General features: G+C 37.4%; 1 protein-coding gene across 3 annotated transcripts in view; it reads left to right on the forward strand.

Moving 5' to 3' along the window:
• The window catches only part of fut8b (fucosyltransferase 8b (alpha (1,6) fucosyltransferase)), a 333042-nt gene that overhangs the window by 125825 nt on the left and 179717 nt on the right, over window positions 1-27500 (forward strand). Inside the window, exon 1 of one of the 3 annotated variants that reach the window (XM_061885781.1) lies at window positions 587-606. The exons of 1 other annotated variant lie outside the window; for it this stretch is intronic. The gene's annotated coding sequence lies outside the window, so the exon portion shown is untranslated. Of the gene's footprint in view, window positions 1-586; window positions 607-8627; window positions 8771-27500 lie in introns of those variants that run through there. One more of the 3 variants, XM_061885780.1, reaches the window with a different exon arrangement.

Here is a 27500-nt window from a genome sequence, read left to right on the forward strand (position 1 = left end):
AGCAAAGTCTTTTGTAAGCACGTCCCAGTAGCTTTGGGTGAGGGGGAGAACACAGCTCTAACAAAAAAAGTCTGCAAAGATGAGCGAGGAAACGGAGACGAGAGTGGAATAAAGCGGAGCGACAGCACACATGCCAAGGTGCACGTCTACAAAGGCACCCATCTCGCCTTGTCAATTATTTAGTCCTTAGTCTTCATTCATATTTATTCATAGCAGTCGCCACTTCTCTAGGAGACCAACATAGACCTTTGCGTCTTTGGGCTTTTTGGAAGCTTCGTCGCATGTGTGAAGAAACTGGAGCGTGTGGAGGAAATTGGAAAGGACAAAGTCGGGGGGCTTCTTGCTCTGAAATGTCACTTCTTTAAACAGCCTTAGGATGTGGAGGGGGGTTGGTCTTACGTAAGGATTTCTCTGCATTTACTGTGCTTCCCTTTTAATTCAAACGATGGATGGACGTGGGTCCGCTTTGTTTTTTGATTCCGGGGTTTTCTCCTGAAAACAAGATTTTAAGAGTGACCGTGAAATAAATGGATGTGTCATTTGGCGCCGCGGGGACTCCTGAGGTCACAAGGCAAAGGCGCTAAAGGTCGAAGACAAAGAGTTGAGGTAATGTAGCAGAAAATGATGAATCGCTGTGTTCCTGCTCTTTATAAGACTGTTTCTCTGTATTAGTCAGGACTCTGATCCCTGCGGGAACACTTTCCTCTACATCTTTCTTCAAATGACTTCCACTTTACCTACAACCAGGGGTGCAATGATTTACAAAATCTTACTAGGGTTTTGTGACATGGTTGTTGTTTTTAACACCCCAGAATACCATGAATCAGTGGTTCTCAAATGGGGCTATGCATACCCCCTGGGAGTACATGAAGGTATACCAAGGGGTACGTGACATTTTTTTTCAAATATTCTAAAAATAGCAACAATTAGGGCTGGGTTTGTCTCTGTGCGACGGGAAATTGACTATATCGTAATATTCGAGTATAGGTTCTCACGCATTTGCTTTTCGCTGCGGGAAATCAGGCTCTTCTCACTCTTTCCTGTCTCTCCTCACAGACAAGCAGGCGCACATTCTTACATACGTCACAACTGTCACGTCGTACGTCACATACACCCCCTCGCCCAGCAGAGAGGTAGCGGCGTGGCTAACGTTAGCTGCTAACGTAGCCGTACGAGAGAAAGAAGGTGCAGATCTGGTAACAAATAAAGGAAGACCTTGTGGAGAGACACAGCCGACGGGCCAACAGCGGGTAGAGAGCAGCAGCCCGGGCCCACAGGGAGGTCAGGAGGTGGGGCATGCGGCGGCGAGGAGAGGCGCGACGCACGCGGAGCGACACTACAGCGGCAATCTGAGCAGGTGTGTGGTATTTGCACCTGGCTCAGATTGCCTCTCCTCGCCGCCGCATGCCCCGCCTCCTCGCCTCCATGTGGGCCCGGGCTGCTGCTCTCCGCCCGCTGTCGGCCCGTCGGCTGTGTCTCTCCACAGACTTAAATCCCATTAAAAACAGCAGGGTTTCCCTCGTCTGCCGGTGGTTCGACTTCAAGTGGGAATATGTCGAACAGACAACCGTAATTTGTCAAGTGTGGGGGTGAAATGCGTTGCTACAAAAAGTAGCATTATTGCTAATATGTAGCATCATTTGAAAAGTCACTCACTAGAGAATGAAGAGAATTTCATAACCGTAGTAACCTACCACATAGTGAAGGACGAATACTATTTGATTTCCTACCATGCAGATCATTTTTATCTGACACTTAAAATGTCTCTGACAATTTTGCACTTTATGTTTTGGAAATGACTTGAATGTTCGTGCCATTGCTTAATAACTTTAATAAATACACTTTTGGTCAATTGACTTAGTTGAGATTTCCCTCTCTGCATAAAAGTAGCATATATGAATGCAGTATGAAGAAGAATGTTTTAATGTAGACACATAGAATCATCATACCGCTGTGATTGTATGCATCAAGTGTTCATTCAAGGCTAAGGCAAAATATCGTAATATATATCGTATATCGCGATATGGCCTAAAAATATTGCGATATTAAAAAAAGGCAATATCGCCCAGCCCTAGCAACAATTCAAAAATAATTTATAAATATATTTATTGTATAATACTTCAACAAAATATGAATGTAAGTCCATAAACTGTGAAAAGAAATGCAACAATGCAATATTCAGTGTTGACAGCTAGATTTTTTTGTGGACATGTTCCATTAATATTGATGTTGAAGATTTATTTTTTTGTGAAGAAATGTTTAGAATTAAGTTCATGAATCTAAATAGATCTATTTTACATTTCCCAAAGAGGGCACTTTAAGTTGATGATTACTTTTATTTGTAGAAATCGTTATTTATAATTGAATCACTTGTTTGTTTTTCAACAAGTTTTTAGTTATTTTTATATCTTTTTTTTCCAAATAGCTCAAGAAAGACCACTACAAATGAGCAATATTTTGCACTGTTGTACAATTTAATAAATCAGAAACTAATGACATAGTGCTGTATTTTACTTCTTTATCTATTTTTTTCAACCAAAAAATGCTTTTCTCTGATTAGGGGGTACTTGAATTAAAACATTTTCATGGGGGTACATCACTGAAAAAAGGTTGAGAACCTCTGCCATAGATCAGTGTTTTTCAACCTTTTTTAAGCCAAGGCGCATGTTTTTTCATTGAAAAAAATATTAAATGAAAATAAAAAATAAATCAATATATTAATCAATTCCTCAAATGATCATATGGCAAAAATGAATGAGATCTACGGATTAATAAAAAAAATATCAATAAATGAATCAATTCCTGAAATAATTGTTTGGCAAAAATAATTTAAATATACAGATTAATTAAAACAAATAATTGATAGTTTATAGACTCAAAAAATAATCGTTTGGCAAAATGAAATTAAATATACAGATTAATCAAAAGGAATAATCGATAGATTAATTGAGTCCTGAAATAATCATTTGGCCCCAAAATATATCTGGAGATGAATAAAGAAAAAAATATATATATATTAATCAATTCCTCAAGTAGTCATTCGGCAAAAATAAATGAAATCTACATATTATTAAAAAAACTAATCAGTAAATAAAACGATTCCTGAAATAATTTTTGGGCAAAAATAAATTAAATATACAGATTAATTAAAAAAAAAAAATGGATAGTTTATAGACACAAGAAATAACCGTTCGGCAAAATTTAGTCTACAGATTAATCAAAAAGATTAATCGATAAATTATTGGTTCCAGAAATAATCATCTGGCAAAAATAAATTAAATCTACGGATTCATAAAAAAAGTAATCGATGCCAAAAAATATACACAATAGTCTGAAACACAAATGTAATGTTGAAACAACATGCTTTTTGACGACATGTCAGGTTGTGACGTTGATTTGATCGTTGAATTTTGGTCATTTCCCAATCAGCAGCGTGGATCCAACGTTAGACATCAGCGTTGTCTCAATGTACAAATACAACTATTTTTTCAACATTGTTTTAAAGTCAGTCTTAAAGGACATGCTTGTATAACCAATGTTGTATCAATGTCTTGTGCCTGCTGGGAAGGTACATAAGCTGACGGATCGTCTCAGCCCTGGCAAGCATCAGCCTTGCCATTTTGTGCTTTCTGTCGGCTTTTGGACAAAAGTAGTCATTGTTTTAAAGAAAAACAAAACTTATCGCCTGACAGGAGGAAGGGAATTTATATGGCACCATTCATCACAGTTTACTTGACACAAGAGACTTTCTTAAATGGGTGTATCCTACACTATATTGCCAAAAGTATTAGGAAACCCATCCAAACGATCAGAATCAGGTGTCCTAATCACTGTTTCTACAAACATTTCTGAAAGAAGGGGCCGATCTCAGGAGCTCAGTGATTTCCAGCGAGGAACTGAAATAGGATACCATCTGTGCAACAAATCCAGTCATGAAATTTCCCCGCTCCTAAATATTCCAAAGTCAACTGTCGGCTTTATTATAAGAAAATGGAAGAGTTTGGGAACAACAGCAACTAAGCCACGAAGTGGTAGGCCACGTAAACTGACAAAGAAGGGTCGGCAGATGCTGAAGCGCATAGTGCAAAAAGGTCGCCTGCACAGTCAGTTGCTACAGAGCTCCAAACTTCCTGTGACCTTCCAATTAGTCCACGTACAGTATGCAGAGAGCTTCATTGAATTGGTTTCCATGGCCGCACATCTGTATCTAAGCCATACATCACCAGGTCCATTGCAAACTGTCAGATGCGGTGGTTTAAAGCACGTCGGCATTCGACTCTAGAGCAGTGGAGACGTCTTCTCTGGAGTGATAAAATCAAATTTTTCAATCTGGCAATCTGATGGACCAGTTTGGGTTTGAAGGTTGCCAGGAAAATGCTACATTTCGGACTGCATTCTGTCGAGTGTGAAATTTGGTGGAGGAGGAATTATGGTGTTGGGTTGTTTTTCAAGAGTTAGGCTTGGCCCCTTAGTTCCAGTGAAAGAAACTTTAAATGCTCCAGGATAACAAAACGTTTTGGACAATTCCATGCTCCCAACCTTGTGGGAACAGTTTGGAGAGGGCCCCTTCCTCCTCCCACATGACTGTGCACTAGTGCACAGAGCAAGATCCATAAAGACATGGATGACAGAGTCTGGTGTGGATGAACTTGACTGGCCTGCACAGAGTCCTGACCTGAACCCAATAGAACACCTTTGGGATGAATTAGAACGGAGACTGAGAGCCAGGTCTCCTCGACCAATATCATCAGTGTGTGACCTCACTAATGCGCATTTTGGAAGAATGGTGCAAAAATTCCTGTAAACACACTCCGAAAACTTGTGGACAGCCTTCCTAGAAGAGTTGAAACTGTAATGGCTGCAAAAGGTGGACCCACATCATATTGAACCCTATGGGTTGGATATGGGATTGCAATTCAAGTGTGTGTGTGTGTGTGTGTGTGTATATATATATATATATATAAAATTATTTACCCCCCTTATCCTTTTATGCGAGATCCACCCAGGAATCCCTTACTTATTGTAGAAGTCATTTTGGTAACTGTTATTTTTTTATTTTATTATTTTTGCACTCTCTTTTTTTCCCCCTCTCGCTCTATACTCTCTTTCTCCCACCTCCTACCTTTGTCACTTCTGTCAAAGCCTAACCTCGGAGAAAGAGAAAGAGAGCGCGAGAGAGACCACACATTGCTCCTTTGAAAGGGATGGTTTTTCCCTCAGCCGGGGCATAATAGGAGTCAACCACAGATGATAAATTCCGAGCTACAAGATGAGTGAGGTGGGGAAAAGCGCTGGGCTGAGCTGCGTGTTTTATTGCAGGCTTATTGCCCAGGAGGCAGAAGAGCCCGCTGCTTTTGTCACACTTAACTTTTAGGATTGGAACTTGTAGAAAAGGCTTCTTTTTAATCTGTTATTTGTTAGGATTGTGAATGAAGTTGGTCAGCAATCATCCAGCTGCAGGAAGGGCATGTATTTACTCCTGGCACCAGGAGTGATTGTCTTTTCTGTACCATTAAAAGCATTACCGTGTTTTCCGGACTATAGAGCTAAATCTACACTACATTTTTGAAGAAAAATATATCTTCCCATATATAAGCCACACCGGACTATAAATTGTGAAATTAGTTTTTTGCACTGAAAGATTCTGTATACGTTTATTTACATACCTTAATTGTTTCCAAACGGCGTAAAAAACAAAACAGAAGTCCTGGACCCACTAGCTGCGGAGGCTCGCTCTCCAATCAGCCAAACAGACTCAATAACTCCACGGTGACATTTTGGTAAATTTACAGAGGAATTTGTGAAACTGAAATGATACAAACAGAATGCCATTGTACTGTAAGTTGATAATTCCAATGCTAAACAACGCTGGCGTCATTATATCACCATATCACGTACAAATATGCATGAAAAACGTACCTGCAGACATCACACATGGGACGGCTTCAGAAGTATTACTTGTTGTAGTTATATTGTAAATTTTAAAAAAACGTCACTTGGAGTGATGAATGAAGAATCCATATGAGTAGGAACGCTATGGACGGCGAGAAGACTGAACAGCACTCCGGTTGGTAGAATCAGAAAAAGAAAAACACTACTTTTTAAATGGAAGGACACTGCAGGACTTGCAGTGAGCAAATGCGTCCAAAAGATGGCCCCATTGCACAAACAATAAAACACCCTCTATGTTACGTCTTGTTTTCTTTTTTAATAAGAATCTTTGGGAATTTATCGATTCGATCCAATTCGAATTCCTGTGCTGACAATTCAAACTGCTTCTTGTAACTCATCATTTGGTGTAATAATTATAAATAAACTTTTTCAAAACGGATTACAGGTTGATAAAAAATATTTTGGTTTCATATATATACATATTAGGGCTGGGCAATGATTAAAAATTTTAATCGAAGTTAATCGCACTATTTCTCAGATTAATCGTGATTAACTGCATTGTATACGCAATGTCCAATAATGAATTCAAAAGTAGAGTGTGGTGCACCTTTATTGGAATATTCTCCCACATGAACAAAAGCGCCAAAACATTTGTTGTGCAAACACAATTTAAATCAGTCCTTGTTAAACAGTAGCAGTTAAATAGCATATTTGATGAAAATCAACTCCAAAAATTTAAATACAAACATTTAAGCTTATTGCCACAGCCAGGGTATTTAAGTTATCCTGTTTGTTATGGAAAATAAATATAATCTACATACAAATCTCTGAGCCACAATCATAACATCTGAACAGGCAATTTCTGAGGTAACAGCAGAAACCTTTTTTTTATCAGGGATCTTATGTTTAAAAAACCTATATTATAGGTAGTGGGCTGTTTTAGGGAAATTTGATTAAATTATCCGTGGTAGCAATATTAATAATGTTGTGTTTATTCTGCGTAGTGCACTTAATATAATTATGACCATATCTAGGAATTGATATGATGGGAATTTTCCGATTGTTTGCTTGGTGCTTTGATAAACTGAACGCATATACATGGTACTATATTGTGATGTTATGAGCCAGGGAGAAAAATAACTACCCTACCCAGCATGCAACAGGAGTGACGAGCATGCGCGGTAGCCCGGTATAGGTTGTGTCGCCGTGACGGCATCTTGTATGTTGTGATATGCACGCTCTGAAAGCAAATGTTAAGAACTCAGCCAACACTCCTCGTCTGCATTATTTATAAATAGACAGACAACACATATACTCCGCTGCTTCACAGGCCGCTGGATGTAGCCGGCAAAGTATTCCCATGCTATCTAGCTGGTCTAGCAAGCATGCGTCATTCAGTCCAAAACGGCCCGATCTATCCACATCCAGAATTGTCTGGAAGTGATCCCGGAGTGACCACGCTGTAAGCCAGCCAGGAAATTTGCAGAATTGTCTGGTATTTTTGCCAAATGTTCCATCTTTACCAAGAGCCCCTCTAGGCTGAAGCCCATCCGGGTGACGCCATCTTTTTAAGAAAAGGCGTTAACAAAATAAAAGCATGTAAACAACATACACAAATGTGTGATAAAATAATTGTCGGCGTTAATAGATTGATGAGATAACTCATAATTAACGCATTAATTTGCCCACCCCAATATATATATATATATATATATATATATATATATATGTATGTATGTATGTATGTATGTATGTATGTGTGTGTGTATATATATATATATATATATATATATATATATATATATATATATAGGGCTTTACGGTGGTGGAGGGTTTAGTGCGTGCGTCTGCCTCACAATACGAAGGTCCTGAGTAGTCAGGGTTCAATCCCAGGCTCGGGATCTTTCTGTGTGGAGTTTACATGTTCTCCCCGTCCCGTGAATGCGTGGGTTCCCTCCGGGTTCTCCGGCTTCCTCCCACTTCCAAAGACATGCACCTGGGGATCGGTTGATTGGCAACACTAAATTGGCCCTAGTGTGTGAATGTGAGTGTGAATGTTGTCTGTCTATCTTTGTTGGCCCAGTAATGAGGTGGCCACTTGTCCAGGGTGTACGCCGCCTTCCGCCCGATTGTAGCTGAGATAGGTGCCAGCGCCCCCCGCGACCTCAAAAAGGGTATAAGCGGTAGGAAATGGATGGATGGAATTTATACTGTGTGTATGTATATATGTATATATATTGTGTACGTATGTTTATATATATGTGTGTGTGTGGGTGTATATATATATATAAATATATGTATATATATTTATATATTTAGTGTATATATGTATTATGTATGTAAATATATATGTATGTATTATATATATATATATATATATATATATATATACATACACAATACAATAATATATGATATAATAAAACAATTAAATAATTAGGTTAAAAAATATATATATACATATACATGCAATCATATGTAATATAATAAAACAAACAACAAAATATACGTATATATGATAGAGATATTTGATTAAAAACATTTTTCGATTTTTGAAATTTAGAAATCAGGATGATAAGGATCGCGATTCGGATGTGAATTGATTTATTTGTGCACCCCTTCTTGTCACAATCGTGACAAATTTCCCTCCATATCCCTCTCACGGGGTTTCTTTCTCTCCTGTGTGTTCCGTCACTCATTAAGCCCGGCCAAACTACTCGGAGAAAGGTTGGCGCTCACCCTGTGAGGTCATGACAGGCCCCCTCTGACGAGCCGCCTACCTCCCCCAAACCAGCTCATCCCTCCCTTGCACCCCAGGCCCGGAAAGGTCAGCTGTCACCGGGATCCATTCCAAAGGGGCAGAGAGCAGAGCTGGCAGGTAGTGTGCGCGCGGCATAGACCCAGCGGTAGATGGATAACCCAGACCTTTTTTTTCCCTCCACGCAGACAATAATGGCCAAGGTTCTTTGTGGTATTAGCTTTCCTCAAAAATGCTGCGCGTAAAATAAATGATCATTTTCAAACGGCGTCCCCGCCCTATAAATTCCCTCAGGCAGCCGCCTGGAGGCAATCGACTGCTTTCTCCCCTCGTGCCATTGCAGAGCCAGTTCATCACACTCGCTGACACAGCACATTTAAAATGCCAACCTTGACATGTCTGAGCGCCCACATCCACCTTCACTCATCAAGAGGCAGCTTTTGGCTGGCAGGTGAGGCCACCGCTCAGGCAGCCTTTTTTTATTTGGACATAAAAAGTCATAAAAGACAAGAATGATTTGTGTATTTTATTTTTTATTTTTTTTACTGCTAATCATATGTCTCCCTGTTCTAATTAGAAACTTGTTTGCGTAGACCATTAGCACAAGCTTGCCCCCACTACCAGTTTGATGTGTGTGACTTTTATGGGTCTGTGTGTGTGTGTGTGTGTGTGTGTGTGTGTGTGTGTGTGTGTGTGTGTGTGTGTGTGTGTGTGTGTGTGTGTGTGTGTGTGTGTGTGTGTGTGTGTGTGTATGTGTGTCATGTCAGCATATTCTTCACAGTGATAACCTTCAAGGCTGCCTAGGTGCTTGTTGAACCTCCACAAAGTGGCACCACCCTGATAGGGCATCCAATCTGTAAAAAGATAAAATAAATATCATAATTTTAACCAGGCTCTGAAAAATAACGACTTGACTCGTGTGATTAATCACGGAAAAATGATCGCATTGATCATGTATACGCGCTGATTAATCACAGTTTGTTTTGACTCCCGCTCGTAAAGTTCTCTCGATAATAGGGCTAGTCGAAATTCCTGAAAAACTGTATCACGATGTAAGTCCATAACGATAATTATTCATGTTTTTTTGTAAACTAAAAAATAAAGACCAGGAGAAAAATGTAATGAATGCGAACATTTTTATGTAAAAGTAAGTTACGGCGGTGCTTTAAAGGGCTAAGGTGGTGTGGTGTTATTGATTTTGATAATTATTGATGTTTTTTTGTGACCTGTGGAAAATAAGGACCAGGAGAAAAAATATAATAGATGTGAACTGTTTTGTTAAAAAGGAAGTTACAGCTGTGCTCTAAAGGGTGAGTTCAGCTGAAGTGGTGTGGTGTTACCGATACCGATAATTATTGACATTTTTTTTGTGACCTATTAAAAATAGGGACCAAGAGGAATATATAATAAATGTAAACATTTTTATTTAAGAGGAAGTTACGGCTGTGCTCTATAGGGTGAGTTCAGCTGAAGTGGTTTGGTATTATCGATATTGATATTTTTTAATGTTTTTTGTGACCTCTAAAAATGAAGGACTCAGAGAAAGATATAATAAATGCAAACATGTTTGTATTCAAAATTAAGTTAGAGCTTTCCTCTAAAGCAGTGGTTCTCAACCTTTTTTCAGTGATTATTTTTTTAATTCAAGTACCCCCTTATCAGAGCAAAGCATTTTTGGTTGAAAAAAGAAGCAAAATACAGCACTATGTCATCAGTTTCTGATTTATTAACTTTTATAACAGTGCAAAATATTGCTCATTTGTTGTGGTCTTTCTTGAACTATTTGGAAAAAAGGATATTAAAACTTGTTGAAAAATAAACAAGTAATTAAGTTATAAATAAAGATTTTTACACATAGAAGTAATCATAAACTTAAAGTGTCCTCATTGGGGATTGTAATAGAGATCCATCTGGATTTATCAACTTAATTCTAAACATTTCTTCACAAAAAAAAGAAATCTTTAACATCAATATTTATGGAACATGTCCACAAGAAATCTAGCTGTCAACACTGAATATTGCATTGTGGCATTTTTTTTTTTACAGTTTATGAACTTACATTCATATTTTGTTGAAGTATTATTTAACAAATATATTTATAAAGGATTTTTCAATTGTTTCTATTTTTTAGAATATTTTTAAAAATCTCACATACCCCTTGGCATACCTTCAAGTACCACCAGGGGTACACGTACCCCCATTTGAGAACCACTGCTCTAAAGGGTGAGTTTGGCTAAAGTGGTGTGGTGTTGTCGACATCAGTATTTATTGATATTTTTTTTTGACCTATGGAAAATAAGAACTGGGAGAATAATATAATAAATGTAAACATTTTTATTTTAAATGGTGAGTTCGGCTATAGTGTTGTGGTGTTATCGATATCGATTAGTATTCATATATTTTTGTGACCTATCAAAAATAAGGACCAGGAGAAAGATATAATTAATGTAAACATTTCAATTCAAAAGTAAGTTACTTAAGTGGTATGGTGTTATCAAAATCGATAATATTGATATTTTTTGTGACCTATGGAAAATAAGGACCAGGAGAAAGATATAATTAATGTAAACATTTCAATTTAAAAGTAAGTTACTTAAGTGGTATGGTGTTATCAAAATCGATAATTATTGATATTTTTTGAGACCTATGGAAAATAAGGACCAGGAGAAAGATGTAATAAATGAAAACATTTTAAGGGTGAGTGTGGCGCAAAACTTTTCCATACAGTCCTGGTGATGTCGCGTTTCTGCCTTGATACCTGAGCATGAAATGACCTTGCATTATTGATATCATTGATATTTTATTCCAAGACACCTGGTTGGTTGCCTTTCATCATCCTTATTGCATTATTCTCAAGTAGTAATGGCTTATGCTGGTTATAATTGCATGCATTCTCTTTGTATCCTGGATTTGATATCAATTCGTATTCAAGTTCTAAAATCCTGTTTCAAATAAAATATGAACCCTCTGCTGGAGCACAGCTGTCTAAAGCAGGGGTCACCAACCTTTTTGAAACCAAGAGCTACTTCTTGGGTACTGATTAATGCGAAGGGTTACCAGTTTGACACACACTTAAATAAATTGCCAGAAATAGCCAATTTGCTCAATTTACCTTTTAATAAATACATATATATATATATATATATATAAATATATATATATATATATATATATATATATATATATATATATATATATACCGAAAAAAAGAAGAGAAAAACTAGCTAATTCGAATCTTTTTGAAAAAAAAATAAAAAAAATACTTAATGGAACATCATTAGTCATTTTTCCTGATTAAGATTAATTTTAGAATTTTGATGACATGTTTCAAATAAGTTAAAATCCAATCTGCACTTTGTTAGAATATATAACAAATTAGACCAAGCTATATTTCTAACAAAGATAAATCATTATTTCTTCTAGATTTTCCTGAACAAAAATTTCAAAAGAAATTCAAAAGATCTTAAAATAAGATTTAAATTTGATTCTAAAGATTTTCCAGATTTGCCAGAATATTTTATTTTTATTTCAATCATAATAAATTTGAAGAAATATTTCACAAATTATCTTCGTTGAAAAAACAGAAGCTAAAATTAAGAATTAAATTACAATTTATTTATTATTCTTTACAATAAAAAAAATAAATTTACTTGAACATTGATTTAAATTGTCAGGAAAGAAGAGGAAGTAATTTAAAAGGTACAAAGGTATATGTGTTTAAAAATCCTAAAATCATTTTTATGGTTGTATTTTTTTCTCTAAAATTGTCTTTCTGAAAGTTATAAGAAGCAAAGTAAAAAAAAAAAAAAATAATTTAGTCAAACAAGTGAAGACCAAGTCAAATTCTATTTGAGTTTTGTCTCTCTTAGAATTAAAAATGTCGGGCAAAGCGAGACAAGCTTGCTAGTAAATAAATACAATAAAAATAAAAATAGAGGCAGCTCACTGTTAAGTGCTGCTATTTGAGCTATTTTTAGAACAGGCCAGCGGGCTACTCATCTGGTCCTTGTGGACTACCTGGTGCCCGCGGGCACCGCGTTGGTGACCCCTGATCTAAAGAATGTCAAGTCTTGTTGAGAGAAGTAGCTCACCACCAGCGTAATGGTGTTTTGATCCGATATTAATATTGGTCTGATTTCGGCAAAATGATGTCTCAAAAATGTCCGATATAAGCAGGACTGCAGCGTGTTTACTTGTGCTGCGCAGCCAGTTAACATTTAAACGTCCTCCAGAAATGCACACAATGTTGCTCTTTTTTGCTATTTTAGTGAAGTCATTTACAAAAGCTAAACAGGGCTAGCAGCTACACAACAGCTAAGCACACAATAGCACACAAGCTCGACCAAAGGTATCCAAACTGTTTGACTTGGGGGCCGTATTAGGCAAAAAAAATTTGGTTGAGTGCCGAAAGCCCACTGCATGTAAAGTAATCGTGTGTGTGTGTGTGTGTGTGTGTGTGTGTGTGTGTGTGTACATACGTATATATATAATGTATATATATAAATGTGTATGTGCATATATATATATATATATATATATATATATATATATTAGGGGTGGGCAAATTAATGCGTTAATTACGAGTTAACTCATCAATCTATTAACGCCGACAATTATTTTATCGCACATTTGCGTATGTTGTTTACATGCTTTTATTTTGTTAACGCCTTTTCTTATAAAGATGGCGGCGCCCGGACGGGCTTCGGCGTGGAGGGGCTGTTGGTAAAGATGGAACATTTGGCAAAAATACCGGACAATTCTGCAAATTTCATGGCTGGCTTACAGCGTGGTCACTCCGGGATCCCTTACGACCGCCAGACAATTCTGGATGTGGATAGATCGGGCCGTTTTGGACTGAATGACGCGTGCTTGCTAGACCGGCTAGCTAGCATGGGAATACTTTGCCGGCTACATCCAGCGGCCTGTGAAGCAGCGGAGTATATGTGTTATCTGTCTATTTATGAATAATGCAGACCAGGAGTGTTGGCTGAGTTCTTAATGTTTGCTTTCAGAGCGTGCATATCACAACATACAAGATGCCGTCATGGCGACACACAACCTCTACCGGGCTACCGCGCATGCTCGTCACTCCTGTTGCATGCTGGGTATTTCTTTTTTTCCCTGGCTCATAACATCACAATATAGTACCATGTATATGATGCGTTCAGTTTATCAAAGCACCAAGCAACCAATCGGAAAATTCCCATCATATCAATTCCTAGATATGGTCATAATTATTTTAAGTGCACTACGCATAATAAACACCACATTATTAATATTGCTACTACGGATAATTTAATCAAAAATTCCCTAAAACAGCCCACTACCTATAATATAGGTTTTTTAAACATAAGATCCCTGATAAAAAAAATGTTCCTGCTGTTACCTCAGAAATTGCCTGTTTGGATGTTATGATTGTGGCTCAGAGATTTGTATGTAGATTATATTTATTTTCCATAACAGGATAACTTAAATACCCTGGCAGTGGAAATAAGCTTAAATGTTTGTATTTACATTTTTTGAGTTGATTTTCATAAAATATGTTATTTAACTGCTACTGTTTAACAAGGACTGATTTAAATTGTGTTTGCACAACAAATGTTTTGGCGGTTTTGTTCATGTGGGAGAATATTCCAATAAAGGTGCACTACACACTACTTTTGAATTCATTATTGGGCTTTGCGTATACAATGCAGTTAATCGCGATTAACTTCGATTAACATTTTTAATCGTTGCCCATGTGACAATCTGTCACTTAATTTCTGATAGTTTTTTGTGTTTTGTACTTTATTTCCTGTTCAGTGCTCTTATTTTTTTATACTTCCTGTTTACGCCGCTGAGCACTGTTTTTGTCACACTCGCCGTTGATTGGCAGCGGTCCTCAGCTGCTGTAAATCAACATAGGTCTATTTATGTTTCACTCGAGCACTCCTCAGTGCTCGAAGTTAATATCATGTTGAGAACGTTACTTTGCACGACTGCTTTATGTTTGCTTTTTGTTATTTTCTTATGTGTATTAAATTCCTCTTACCTTCACTCAACTCTCCTGGATTCTTGCATACTCGGGGACACACAACTGCAGCCATGCGACATCCCAACAGCCCAGCCCTAATATATATATGTATATATATATATATATATATATATATATATATATATATATATATATATATATATACATATATATATATATATATAGTGTGTATGTGCGTGTATATGTATGTTTGTGTGTGTGCATATATATATATATATATATATATATATATATATATATATATATGTGTGTGTGTGTGTGTATAAGCGTGTATGTGTGTGTGCATATACGTATATATATATGTGTGCATGTGCATATATATATATACTGTATATATATATACATATATGTGCGTGCGTATGTATAAGTATGTATGTATGTATATATATACATATATGTATTTATATATACGTATATGTGTATATATATATATATATATATATATACACGTATATGTATATATGTATATGTACATGTAGATATAAAATGTACATATACGTATACATTCATATACGTATATATATAAATATATATACACACAGTATATAAGTATGTGTGTGTATGTATATATATATATATATATATATATATATATATATATATATATATATATACACATACATATACATATACGTGTGTGTGTGTGTGTTTCTACATAGTATATTAATATAATGGATATATAATTAATATATTTGGATGTTAAGAGTATGTGGAAGTTCAACGTCTACCTTGTTTACTTCTGAGAGAGCCTCCTTAAAGTTTTGTAATCAATCAGAAATATCAAGCAGCGACAATGCGCCAAGCATGGATAAGGGAATTTTTCCCATTATGCTTAGCAGTGGGTGGGTGTAAATTGATTGACTTGTGATTTTTGATTTTTTGTTATGATGACTGGACATTTTTTATAATACAAAAATATTGCTGTGTAATGTAAACAAATCATAAATATTAAACAATAGTAGTTGAATATTGATTAGACATACAAAGTCTATAAACGCATATTAAAAAGTGTCCAGTAACAAGTAATCCGTTTTAAGTAATACGTTAATAAGTTTAGCCACATTTAAACACAGTGGTGTTGCGAGATAGACAATATAAAATGTTTTTACAGCGGTGTCAAAAAAAATAAAGTTTTTTAAATAAATCACGGTTCTTATTTTTAACTGTTCTGAATCGATTAAAAAAATAAAAAACGATGTAGTTTTAAAAAAAAAAATAAACATGTCCTTTCCAATCACTCAGGCAAAAGTGAAACTTTACTTGACTCACGTTGGTGCGTAACCGTAACATGGCGGTGCCCCAAAAATAGTACCGGATCCGATACGCATTCCTAATTGCTATATAGGTGTTACATTACATTGAAATCGGAAGATTTGCACCGTGATGGTATTGCGTTTTGTCTATTGCGTATTTTTATATACATTAAATTTTTAAAAAAATTTTTAAGTCAGGGACTCATAAATTAATTTATTCCCCCCCCCCCAAAAAAAAAAAAAAAAAAAATATATATATATATATATATATATATATATATATATATATATATATATTTATTTATTTTTTTAATCTGTCCTTTCCAGCCACTCAGGCAACTTTATATTGTTGATATAGATGCTGCAACATTTAAAAAGTAAACCCATTATGATAACTGCCGTCCAGTTCCTATATCCTCTTTTTTTTTATCACATATGTGAGTACTAGTGTAAGTGGTGTACTTATTACGCACCAGCTGTTTGATTGTAACCTGCATCTTAGTTTTCATTAACGAATTTAGAGGTGTCATAATCTCCATGTAAAATCGCTAATGTTAACCGATAGCATGTCAATAGCAAAGTAGCATTAAGCTAGCGCATTTTTGTAAAAGTCGAGCCTTACTTTACTCACGTTGGTGCGTAACTGTAACACATCGGTGCCCCAAAAAAAGTACCAGATCCGGTACCCATTCCTAATTGCAATATAGATTTTCGGCCATATCTCCCATCCTTAGGCGTTACATTTAATTGAAATCGTAACATTTGCACCATGACTGTATTGCGCTTTGTGTATTGCAAAATTGTTTTTTGATTTTTAAAAAATAAATTTTTTAGTAGTCAGGGAATCGTAAATTAATCGATTCAAAAAAATTAACAATATATATATTTTTTCAATTTGTCTTTTTCAGCTACTCAGTCAACTTTATATTGTTGATATAGATGTCCATATCTGCTGCAACATTTAAAAGTGAACTCATTATGATAACTGCTGTCCAGTTCTTATATCTTCTTTTGTGTATCACACTTGTGAGTCTCATTTGCAAGTGTGACAACTAGTTGCAATCACAGTTGGAAGTCCAAGACTTTAGATGGCAATAGTGTATAGTTTGTTTTGTTTTTGTTGCGCCCTAAAAAGTGTTAATGCTGTAAGTGGTGTACCTATTACGCACCAGCTGTTTGATTGTAACCGGCATCTTAGTTGTAGTTTTTATTAACAAATTTAGAGGTGTCGAAATCACCATGTAAAATCGCTACTGCTAACCGATAGCTTGGGAATAGCAAATTAGCATTAAACTAGTGCATTTTTGTAAAAGGGGTGCCTTACTTTACTCACATTGGTGCGTAACCATAACATGGCGGTGCCCCGGTACACATTCCTAATTGCAATATAGATTTTCGGCCATATCTCCCATCCCTAGGTGTTACATTTAATTGAAATCGTAACATTTGCACCATGACGGTATTGCGCCTTGTGTATTGCACATTTGTTTCTATTTTATAGAAGTCAGGGAATCATTCATCTAAAGTCAGCTGAAAAATAAAGGTCATTTTGTGACAAACCACTTATATGACGGCGACGATTTGAAAAGTCTCTAGTGCCACTCTTCAATTGTGTTTCTTACACTTCCTTTTGACGCATTTGACCTTAATAGTAAAAAAGCAATACTAGTGATTTTCCTCTCCCGCTGGGACTCATTTCAATCATCAGCAAGCGCTTGCAAAGGCCCTCAAGGTGTGCTGGCTCTCTATATGATCGGAACCAATATGATGTCAATCACCGTGCACATTCCCTGCGATGAGGTGGCGACTTGTCCAGAGTGTGCACCGCCTTCCGCCCAAATGCAGCTGAAATAAGCACCTGCGACCCCAAAATGGTCGAAGAAAATTGACGTAGTTTGACCCAAATGTTGTCACCATGAGGAGGACTATTTGTCTGCAATTTATTCTCCCACACGTTACTGATTGTGGCGGCCCGCCACGGCAAAATAAAAGCCACCACACCTTCTGAAAACGAGTGTTATTTAATTTATTTTTACATGAAAACAAATTAAAGTAATATAATGTATGAATGTGGCCTATAATTTGCACACTATTGACTAATGATTAGAGATGTCCAATAATGCCGTTTTTGCCGCTATTCCGATATTGTCCAACTTCTAATTACCGATTCCGATATTAACCGATACCGATATATACAGTCGTGGAATTAACACATTATTATACCTAATTTTGTTGTGATGCCCCGCTGGATGCAATAAACAATGTAACAAGGTTTTTTCAAAATAAATCAACTCAAGTTATGGAAGAAAATGACAACATATCTATTATTGAAGTCACAAAGTGCATTATTCTTAAAAAAAAAAGCCTCAAAACACCAGCTTGGAATTTTGGACAGGGGGTATATTGTAGCGTCCCGGAAGAGTTAGTGCTGCAACGGATTCTGGGTCTGTGTTTATGTTTTGTTATGGTGCGAATGTTCTCCCGAAATGTGTTTGTCATGGTGTGGGTTCACAGTGTGGCGTATACTGTATTTGTAACAGTGTTAACGTTGTTTGTACGCCCACCCTCAGTGTGACCTGTATGGCTGTTGACCATGTATGCATTGCATTCACTTGTGTGTGTGAAAAGTTGTAGGTATTATGTGATTGGGGCGGCACGCAAAGGCAGTGCCTTTAAGGTTTATTGGCGCGCTATACTTTTCCCTACCCGTACAGCTGCTTTTTAAAAAGTCATAAATTGTACTTTTTGAAACCGATACCGATAATTTCCGATATTACATTTTAAAGCACTTATCGGCCGATAATATTGGCAGCCTTATATTATGGGACATCTCTGCCAGTGATGCACAAAAAAATTTGGCCGCCGAAATAAGTCTTTGAACAGCGAAACAGCACTACCAAAACACCTTGCAAAATTACAAAAAATTTTAAAAAAAAACAAAACATATAAATAAAATACATATATACAGTGGGGCAAAAAAGTATTTAGTCAGCCACCGATTGTGCAAGTTCTCCCACTTAAAATGATGACAGAGGTCTGTAATTTTCAACTTAGGTGCACTTCAACTGTGAGAGACAGAATGTGAAAAAAAAATCCGGAAATTCACATTGTAGGAATTTTAAAGAATTTATTTGTAAATTATGGTGGAAAATAAGTATTTGGTCAACCATTCAAAGCTCTCACTGATGGAAGGAGGTTTTGGCTCAAAATCTCACGATACATGGCCCCATTCATTCTTTCCTTAACACGGATCAATTGTCCTGTCCCTTTAGCAGAAAAACAGCCCCAAAGCATGATGTTTCCACCCCCATGCATCACAGTAGGTTTGGTGTTCTTGGGATGCAAGTCAGTATTCTTCTTCCTCCAAACACGACGAGTTGAGTTTATACTAAATAAGTTATATTTTGGTTTCATCTGACCACATGAACTTCTCCCAATCCTCTGCTGTATCATCCATGTATCCATTTTGGTATAAACCCAACTCGTCGTGTTTGGAGGAGCCAAAACCTCCTTCCATCAGTGTGAGCTTTGAATGGTTGACCAAATACTTATTTTCCACCATAATTTACAAATAAATTATTTAAAATTCCTACAATGTGAATTCCTGGATTTATTTTTCACATTCTGTCTCCTGCAGTTGAAGTGTACCTATGATGAAAATTACAGACCTCTGTCATCACTTTAAGTGGGAGAACTTGCACAATCTGTGGCTGACTAAATACTTTTTTGCCCAATTGTATATATATATATATTTTTTTTTCATTTTTAAAGAAAATCAATGCTTCTTAATGGATTATGCAAATTGTATGAACAAATTTATGAGCACATTTTGAACATTTGAAACCAAAAATGAATGGATTTTGATACCAGCTGCTATACTGTTGCGTGCTACTCAGCATCAAGGGTTGGAATTGGGGGTTAAATCACCAAAAATGATTCCCGGGCGCGGCCACCGCTGCTGCTCACTACTCCCCTCACCTCCCAGGGGGTGATCAAGGGTGATGGGTCAAATGCAGAGGATAATTTCGCCACATATAATATGTGTGTGTGACAATCATTGATACCTTAACTTTAACCCTTTTTTGCTTCCTTCAGTGTGTGAGTTCCCATTCACAGCTTCAATATTTTGATTGATACTTCACTACCAGACTCCAGTTTGCAGTTATTTTGCATTTGACAGTGAATATATGTTCTAAGCTGATCTGGGGTTTTCGACACTTTCCCGTTTGTCCCTGAGGGGGACGTCTGGACAAGAAAATAGTCGGTAAAACTGTTTAGAGCTCTTTTGTGGGCAGACTGTGGTTGTAACAGCTGCTGCTAAATTGTGATGCTTGGGGAAAAAAAACAAACGTATTGTTCAGCACAGTGCTGGTGTTTGTGCAATAGTTCAGCTGACAGATGTCGGCGTTCTTTTCCAGGTGTCTCCTCCAAGTGTGGCGCTATCGCTTGGGAAGCTTGCCAACCAATGTTTTTTTTTTCCACATATTTTGCTTTTTCGCTATAGACCGATGGTTACTCAGAGTTGACTATGGAAGGCTTGGTTGAACATGCTATCACCACTCTATTTAAAAGTAATACTTAAAAAAATCCAATTCATTATGTTGATTTTGTCAATTTGCATACACATTTTATTATTTTATAATTTGTTTGCCAAATTTGTAATATTCCAAAACCAGTGCATCTGTTTAAATTCTGAGTAAAATAGCATACAAATTAGGACTGTCAAAATTAACGCGATAATAACGTGTTGGTTATAAGTTCCTTTAACCCAACTAATATTATTACCTCTTGTGTTATTTATTTTTACCCCATATTTGTTCCCACTACCGCACCTTAAAGGCCTACTGAAATGAGATTTTTTTATTTAAACGGAAATGGCAGGTCTATTTTATGTGTCATACTTGATCATTTCGCGATACTGCCATATTTTTGCTGAAAGGATTTAGTAGAGCACATCGACTATAAAGTTCGCAACTTTTGGTCGCTAAGAGAAAAGCTCTGCCTTTACCGGAAGTCGCAGACGATGACATCACTAGGGTGAGGGCTCCTCACGTCCTCACATTGTTTTTATTGGGAGCCTCCAACAAAAAGAGCTGTTCGGACCGAGAAAACGACAATTTCTCCATTATTTTGAGCGAGGATAAAAGATTTGTTTTTGAGCGACGGACTAGAAAAAAAAAAAAACGTGATTGCATTGGGACAGATTCAGATGTTTTTAGACACATTTACTAGGATAATTCTGGTAAATCCATTATCTTTCTATTATGTTGCTAGTGTTTTAGTGAGTTTAATATTACCTGATAGTTGGAAGGGTTTGTCCACGGGTGTCTTGATGCCAGTGTCTGATGGAAGTCGACGGCAGCATTATGGACGGCACAAGCTCAGCTGATCCCCGGTAAGAGGCGACTTTTTACCACAATTTTCTCACCGAAAACTGCTGGTTGACATTTGGTCGGGATTCATGTTCGCTTGACTGCTCTGATCCATAGTAAAGCTTCACCTCTGGGAATTTTAAACAAGGAATCACCGTGTGTTTGTGTTGCTAAAGGCTAAAACTTCCCAACTCCATCTTTCTACTTTGACTTCTCCAATATTAATTGAACAAATTGCAGGAGATTCAGCAACACAGATGTCCAAAATACTGTGTAATTATGCGGTTAAAGCAGACAACTTTTAGCTGTGTGTGTGCGCAGCGCTAATATTTCCAAACAGTCCGTGACGTCACGCGTACACGTCATCATTCCGCGACGTTTTCAACAAGAAACTCCCGGGAAATTTAAAATTGCAATTTAGTAAACTAAAAAGGCCGTATTGGCATGTGCTGCAATGTTAATATTTCATCATTGATATATAAACTATCAGACTGCGTGGTTGGTAGTAGTGGGTTTCAGTAGGCCTTTAAACTTGAGTCCTTAATCTCGTTATATGCAAATATAATGACAATAAAGTCCATTCTATTCTATTCTTCTAATATTTTTTAATGGGCAATACATCCTGACTCCTTTTTGACCCTTGCTCCGTTCTGGAGTGTAGGGAAAAGTATTGGCGTTCAGTTGCTGTTGATCCACTAACTCGAAAATAGCGAGCGGAAAAGGACAAAGAAAAGGGGTACATTATGGAAATCTCAGACCCAAAGCCATGGCAAGAGTATGTTATCTTTTATTGAGATGACATCACTGGAGAAACTGCCTGCGCAGGGGCCGTACATCGAAATATAAATGTTTCGTCAGAAAGGGCCCTCAGCAGGTTATATTACTTTGGGACTGCGTTTACTTAATTACAAAATAAACACATCGGCTTTCACACTTTCTGTAGCCGGATCATATTTTGTTTAGTTATGTTCTGTTTACAAACCCTGTTTCCATATGAGTTGGGGAAATTGTGTTTGAAGTAAATATAAACGAAATTCAATGATTTGCAAATCCTTTTCAACCCATATTCAGTTGAATATGCTACAAAAAAATAATCATTAACTTTAGAATTTGATGCCAGCAACACGTGACAATGAAGTTGGGAAAGGTGGCAATAAATACTGATAAAGTTAAAGAATGCTCATCAAACCCTTATTTGGAACATCCCAAAGGTGTGCAGGCTAAATGGGAACAGGTGGGTGCCATGATGGGGTATAAAAACAGCTTCCCAAAAAAATGCTCAGTCTTTCACAATAAAGGATGGGGTGAGGTACACACCTTTGCCCACAACTGCGTGAGGAAATAGTCAAACAGTTTAAGAACAACGTTTCTCAAAGAGCAATTGCAAAACAATTTGGGATTTCAACATCCACGGCCCATAATATCATCAAAATGTTCAGAGAATCTTGGAGAATTAACTCCACGTAATGGCCAAAAACCAACATTGAATGACCGTGACCGTCGATCCCTCAGACGGCACTGTATCAAAAACCGACATCAATCTCTAAAGGATATCACCACATGGACTCAGGAACACTTCAGAAAACCACTGTCACTAAATACAGTTCGTCGCTACATCTGTAAGTGCAAGTTAAAGCTCTACTATGCAAAGCGAAATCCATTGATAAACAACACCCAGAAACGCCGCTGGCTTTCTGGGCCCGAGATCATCTAAGAGACTGATGCCAAGTGGAAAAGTGCTCTGTGGTCTGACAAGTCCACAGAACCTCTACAAAAAACAAGAATGGGAAAGAATTCCACTTTCAAAGCTTCAACAATTAGTTTCCTTAGTTCCCAAACGTTTAGTGAGTGTTGTTAAAAGAAAAGGTGATGTAACACAGTGGTGAACATGCCCTTTCCCAGCTACGTTGGCACATTCTAAGTTAATTATTATTTGCAAAAAAAAAAAATAAAGTTTATGAGTTTGAAAATCAAATATCTTGTCTTTGTAGTGCATTCCATTTAATATGGGTTGAAAATGGTTTGTAAATCATTGTATTCCGCTTATATTTACATCCAACACACTTTCTCAACTCATATGGAAACGGGGTTTGTAGTTTTGGACTCCCTTTGTTCCTGTATTGTGCACTTCTGGGTTTGTTTTGGTCCTGATGTTTAGCGCCATCAGTGTGTGAACGGATGAATGTGGAAATAGTGTCAAAGCGTTTTCAGTTCTTTTAAAGAAAGGTAGAAAAGCGCTATACAAGTATAACCCATTTACCATTTCATTGCAAGTAGCATAATTCATGATTTTTAAGGTTCACACATTTAAAATGAGCTTAAATGCTAGCATCAAACATTAGTATGCTATTATGAGTAGAGCTGCATGGACCCAAATTCTTAATTTTTGAGATTAAAACGTGAACAACACGCGAACGTGAGAAAGGTATATCCATGCGAGACACAACATGGCTGAGTTGGCGTAATAGGAGCTGTCCTCAGATGAGCTCCATGCATAATTCAGTGGTGGGCCACACCTCGCCACTTATTGCCCGCAGACCCAGGCGAGGGTGATAGATGACCCCTCGTGCAGGCTTACTCACATCCAAGATCCGTCCGCAAGCGGGACCGAATACAGGTCGTCTCTGATGACCCCCACCCCCTCCCCCACGCTCAGGCTTGTGAATATTGTGGCACTGTCATTTCACCACAGCGGCCGCCATCGTCCGCAGCAAGGTGAAGGACTTGTAGGTAAGGTTGCCTCATAAATCATAAAGTCACCTTTAGAAATGTGATGTATGTTGTCCTTGAGTCACAGGGGTGTCCAAACTTTTTCCACAGAGGGCCGCACACGGAAAAATTTAAGCATGCGGGGGCCATTTGGATATTTTTCATTTTCAAACCATGACAAAATATATGGATTTTTTTTTTTTAATCCTTAGGGCTTCTGGGGAGCATAGAGGGTCTCAGTCACTAAAAGGTAAAAATAAGTCAAATGATTATTATTTTTTTTTTTATTTATTGCTTACAGTAAATCTCTATATCAACTTGAGGTTGATATAAAGTAAAACAAATAAGGTTTTATGTCTTTTCTGTCAAAGACAACTTTGTTTTTTATAGTAAAACTGAAATATGCAGTATTTAGATAGATAGTATTTTATTGATTCCTTCAGGAGAGTTCCTTTATTTATCAATTAAAGCCCTCAAAGATCAATAATGCAGGACACCATTGATTTTAATTATTTAATATCTTTGAGTGATCACAGTGAAAAGTTGAATAAAATCCTACTAAATATATTTGAGATCCGAAAGGTTCCCCACTCATAAAGTGATACATTTTTATTCTTTTTTTTTTTACTTTTAACACTTACATTTCGAGATCAACTTCCCATATATCTGTCGATTTTAAGTTTGAACTATTATTTTGTTTGTTTTATGCTCTTTTGTCAAAACTTTGATTTTTTCATATGGCAACCACACAACATATGCAATATTTTTTCCACATAAAACATTTTAAAGTGATCATTTTTAAGTAATAATTCCTTATAACATAGATTTTTTTTGTCCTTTTTTTTTTTGAGCAATGGAAAAAGAAAGAAAAAGACATAAGGAAAAAAACTGCCTGCATGGCAACTTTGTGTCAACATTGCCACTTTTTCTCATTAGATTTCACCTCATTCTACTTTTTTAAAATGTTTTTTTCACATTTTTGCAATACTATCAATTTTGCAGTTTTTGCAGAATGTGTGGCGGGCTGGTAAACTATTAGCTGTGGGCCGCACTTTGGACACCCCTGTACTAAAGGGATGGACGTAAATATACACTGTTGCCAAAAGTATTTGGCCACCCATCCAAATGCAGAGAATCAGGTGTCCTAATCACTTGGCCCGGCCACTGTCATAGGAAGCCACCGGTGCAACAAATCCAGTCGAGAAATGTCCTCGCTTCTAAATATTCCTGGTTTGGAGGTTGCCAGGAGAACGCTACATTTCGGACTGCATTGTGCAGACAGGAATTATGATCTGGGGTTGTTTTTCTCCTTAGTTTCAGTGAAATGAACTTTGAATGCTCCAGGATACCAACACATTTTGGACAATTTCATGTTCCCAACCTTGTGGGAACAGTTTGGAGCGGGCCCCTTCCTCTTCCAACATGAAAACAATCCATTCGTGAAATTTCCTCGCTTCTAAATATTCCAAAGTCAACTGTCGTCTTTATTATAAGAAAATGGAAGAGTTTGGGAACAACAGCAACTCAGCCACCAAGTGGTAGGCCACGTAAACTGACAGAGAGGGGTCAGTAGATGCTGGAGCGCATAGTGCAAAGACTTTCTGCTCAGTCATTTGCTACAGATGTTGTGATCCGATGGTCGGATCATCACCATATTATTATTTTTGTTCCATTTTTATATCACTCTGCGGTTTGACATACTTAGTTCCTGTTTTGTTCGTTTCCATGGTCACTCATTAGTTTCAGCTGCTACTCTCTTTTCCCAGCACACCTGTCCTTTACTAATCACCACCTGTCTTATAAGCCAGCGTTTTCTGTTCACTGATTGTCGGATCTTAGTTTGTTCACATACATCTGTTTACGACTTGTCTCTCACATCTCGTTTTCGCTTGCTCTCACGCTAAGCTTTATTTTATTCCTAGCTTTCACGCTAGTTGTTATGTGTTTCCTTTTGTGTGCCTTTGTGCTTCGGTTTGTTTGTCCTAGCTTTCCATGCTAGCGCTTTTATTTGCCTTTTCTATTTGTATCAGTGTTTTTGTTCATAGCTCCTTTTGTTTGATAAATCCCTTAGTTCTTACCTTTTTGCTGTGTTCTTGCTGACGCATCCACTGAGGACCGAATCCGGCATTACAATGCCACACAAGCGTAACAACAGAGCTCCAAATTTCATGTGACCTTCCAATTAGCCCACGTACGGTCGCAGAGAGCTTCCATGGAATGGGTTTCCGTGGCCGAGCTGCTGCATCTAAACCATATATCACCAAGTCCAATGCAAAGCGTCGGATGAGGTGATGTAAAGCACCTCACCACTGGACTCTAGAGCAGTGGAGACACCTTCTCTGGAGTGATGAATCACGTTTTTTCATCTGGCAATCCGATGGACTAGTCTGGGTTTTGGAGGTTTCCAGGTTAACGGTACATTTCGGACTGCATTGGTAAAGGAGGAATTATCGTGTGGTGGTGTTTTTCAGGAGTTAGGGCTTGGGCCCTAAGTTCCAGTGAAAGGAACTTTGAATGCTCCAGGATACCAAAACATTTTGGACAATTCCATGCTCCCAACCTTGTGGGAACAGTTTGAAGCGGGCCCCTTCCTCCTCAAAACATGACTGTGCATGAGTGCACAAAGCAAGGTCATAAAGACATGAATCACAGAGTCTGGTGTAGATGAACTTGACTGGCCTGCACAGAGTCCTGACCTGAACCCGATAGTACACCTTTCAGATGAATTAGAACGGAAACTGAGAGCCAGGCCTTCTCGACTAACAAGTACGCATTAGCCACAGCCCCGACTATAAAATGTTTAATCAAGTTATATTGTGCCATTTGTTCAATAGACATTTGTATGTTGTAATTACTATATATATATATATATATATATATATATCTCCTAACAGTGCACAGTACTATCTGAGTGTAACACTGAGGCGACCATAATGCAGAAGTGCAGCACTTTTTCCCGCATCACCTTCAACGCGACTATTCCAAGAGATCAATACTGGCAGGAGTGTCATCATGAAAACAATAAAATGTTGTCATAAAATGATGTATACCGCTTTGGCATTGTCCCCGCGGAAGCTATTAAAAGGGAATTATGTTTCCAATCTCTATTTTTGCTGATGGATGCAAGTGCACATGACTCTGCGTTAACTTCCAAGTGGAAGTAGAAGCGCTCCAGCTCGAAGTGTTATGGTGATATGTCCTCCTATACCACTTGGCAGCACTTTTGTATTTAACAGTCTTAGTGTTCTGACTATAAACCTCATTATGGCTTTCAAACACAAGTGGGAGGGAAAAAAAAACAAACTGTCTTTTTGTAAAGCGCCAGTTGTATTAGCTCCTCGAGTGTGACCCTCCCGCAGCTCTTATTTTTCGCTCTAAAGCAGCAGCTCAGCACATCCGAGCGCGGCGCGACTATAAGAGCAGCCGGTGTCAGCCGGGGTCACGCAGCAGCAGCAGCGTGAACAACTGCACCAGCGTGCAAT

The sequence above is a fragment of the Nerophis ophidion genome, linkage group LG24 (genome assembly GCF_033978795.1).
Source record: "Nerophis ophidion isolate RoL-2023_Sa linkage group LG24, RoL_Noph_v1.0, whole genome shotgun sequence".
Classification (NCBI taxonomy): domain Eukaryota; kingdom Metazoa; phylum Chordata; class Actinopteri; order Syngnathiformes; family Syngnathidae; genus Nerophis; species Nerophis ophidion.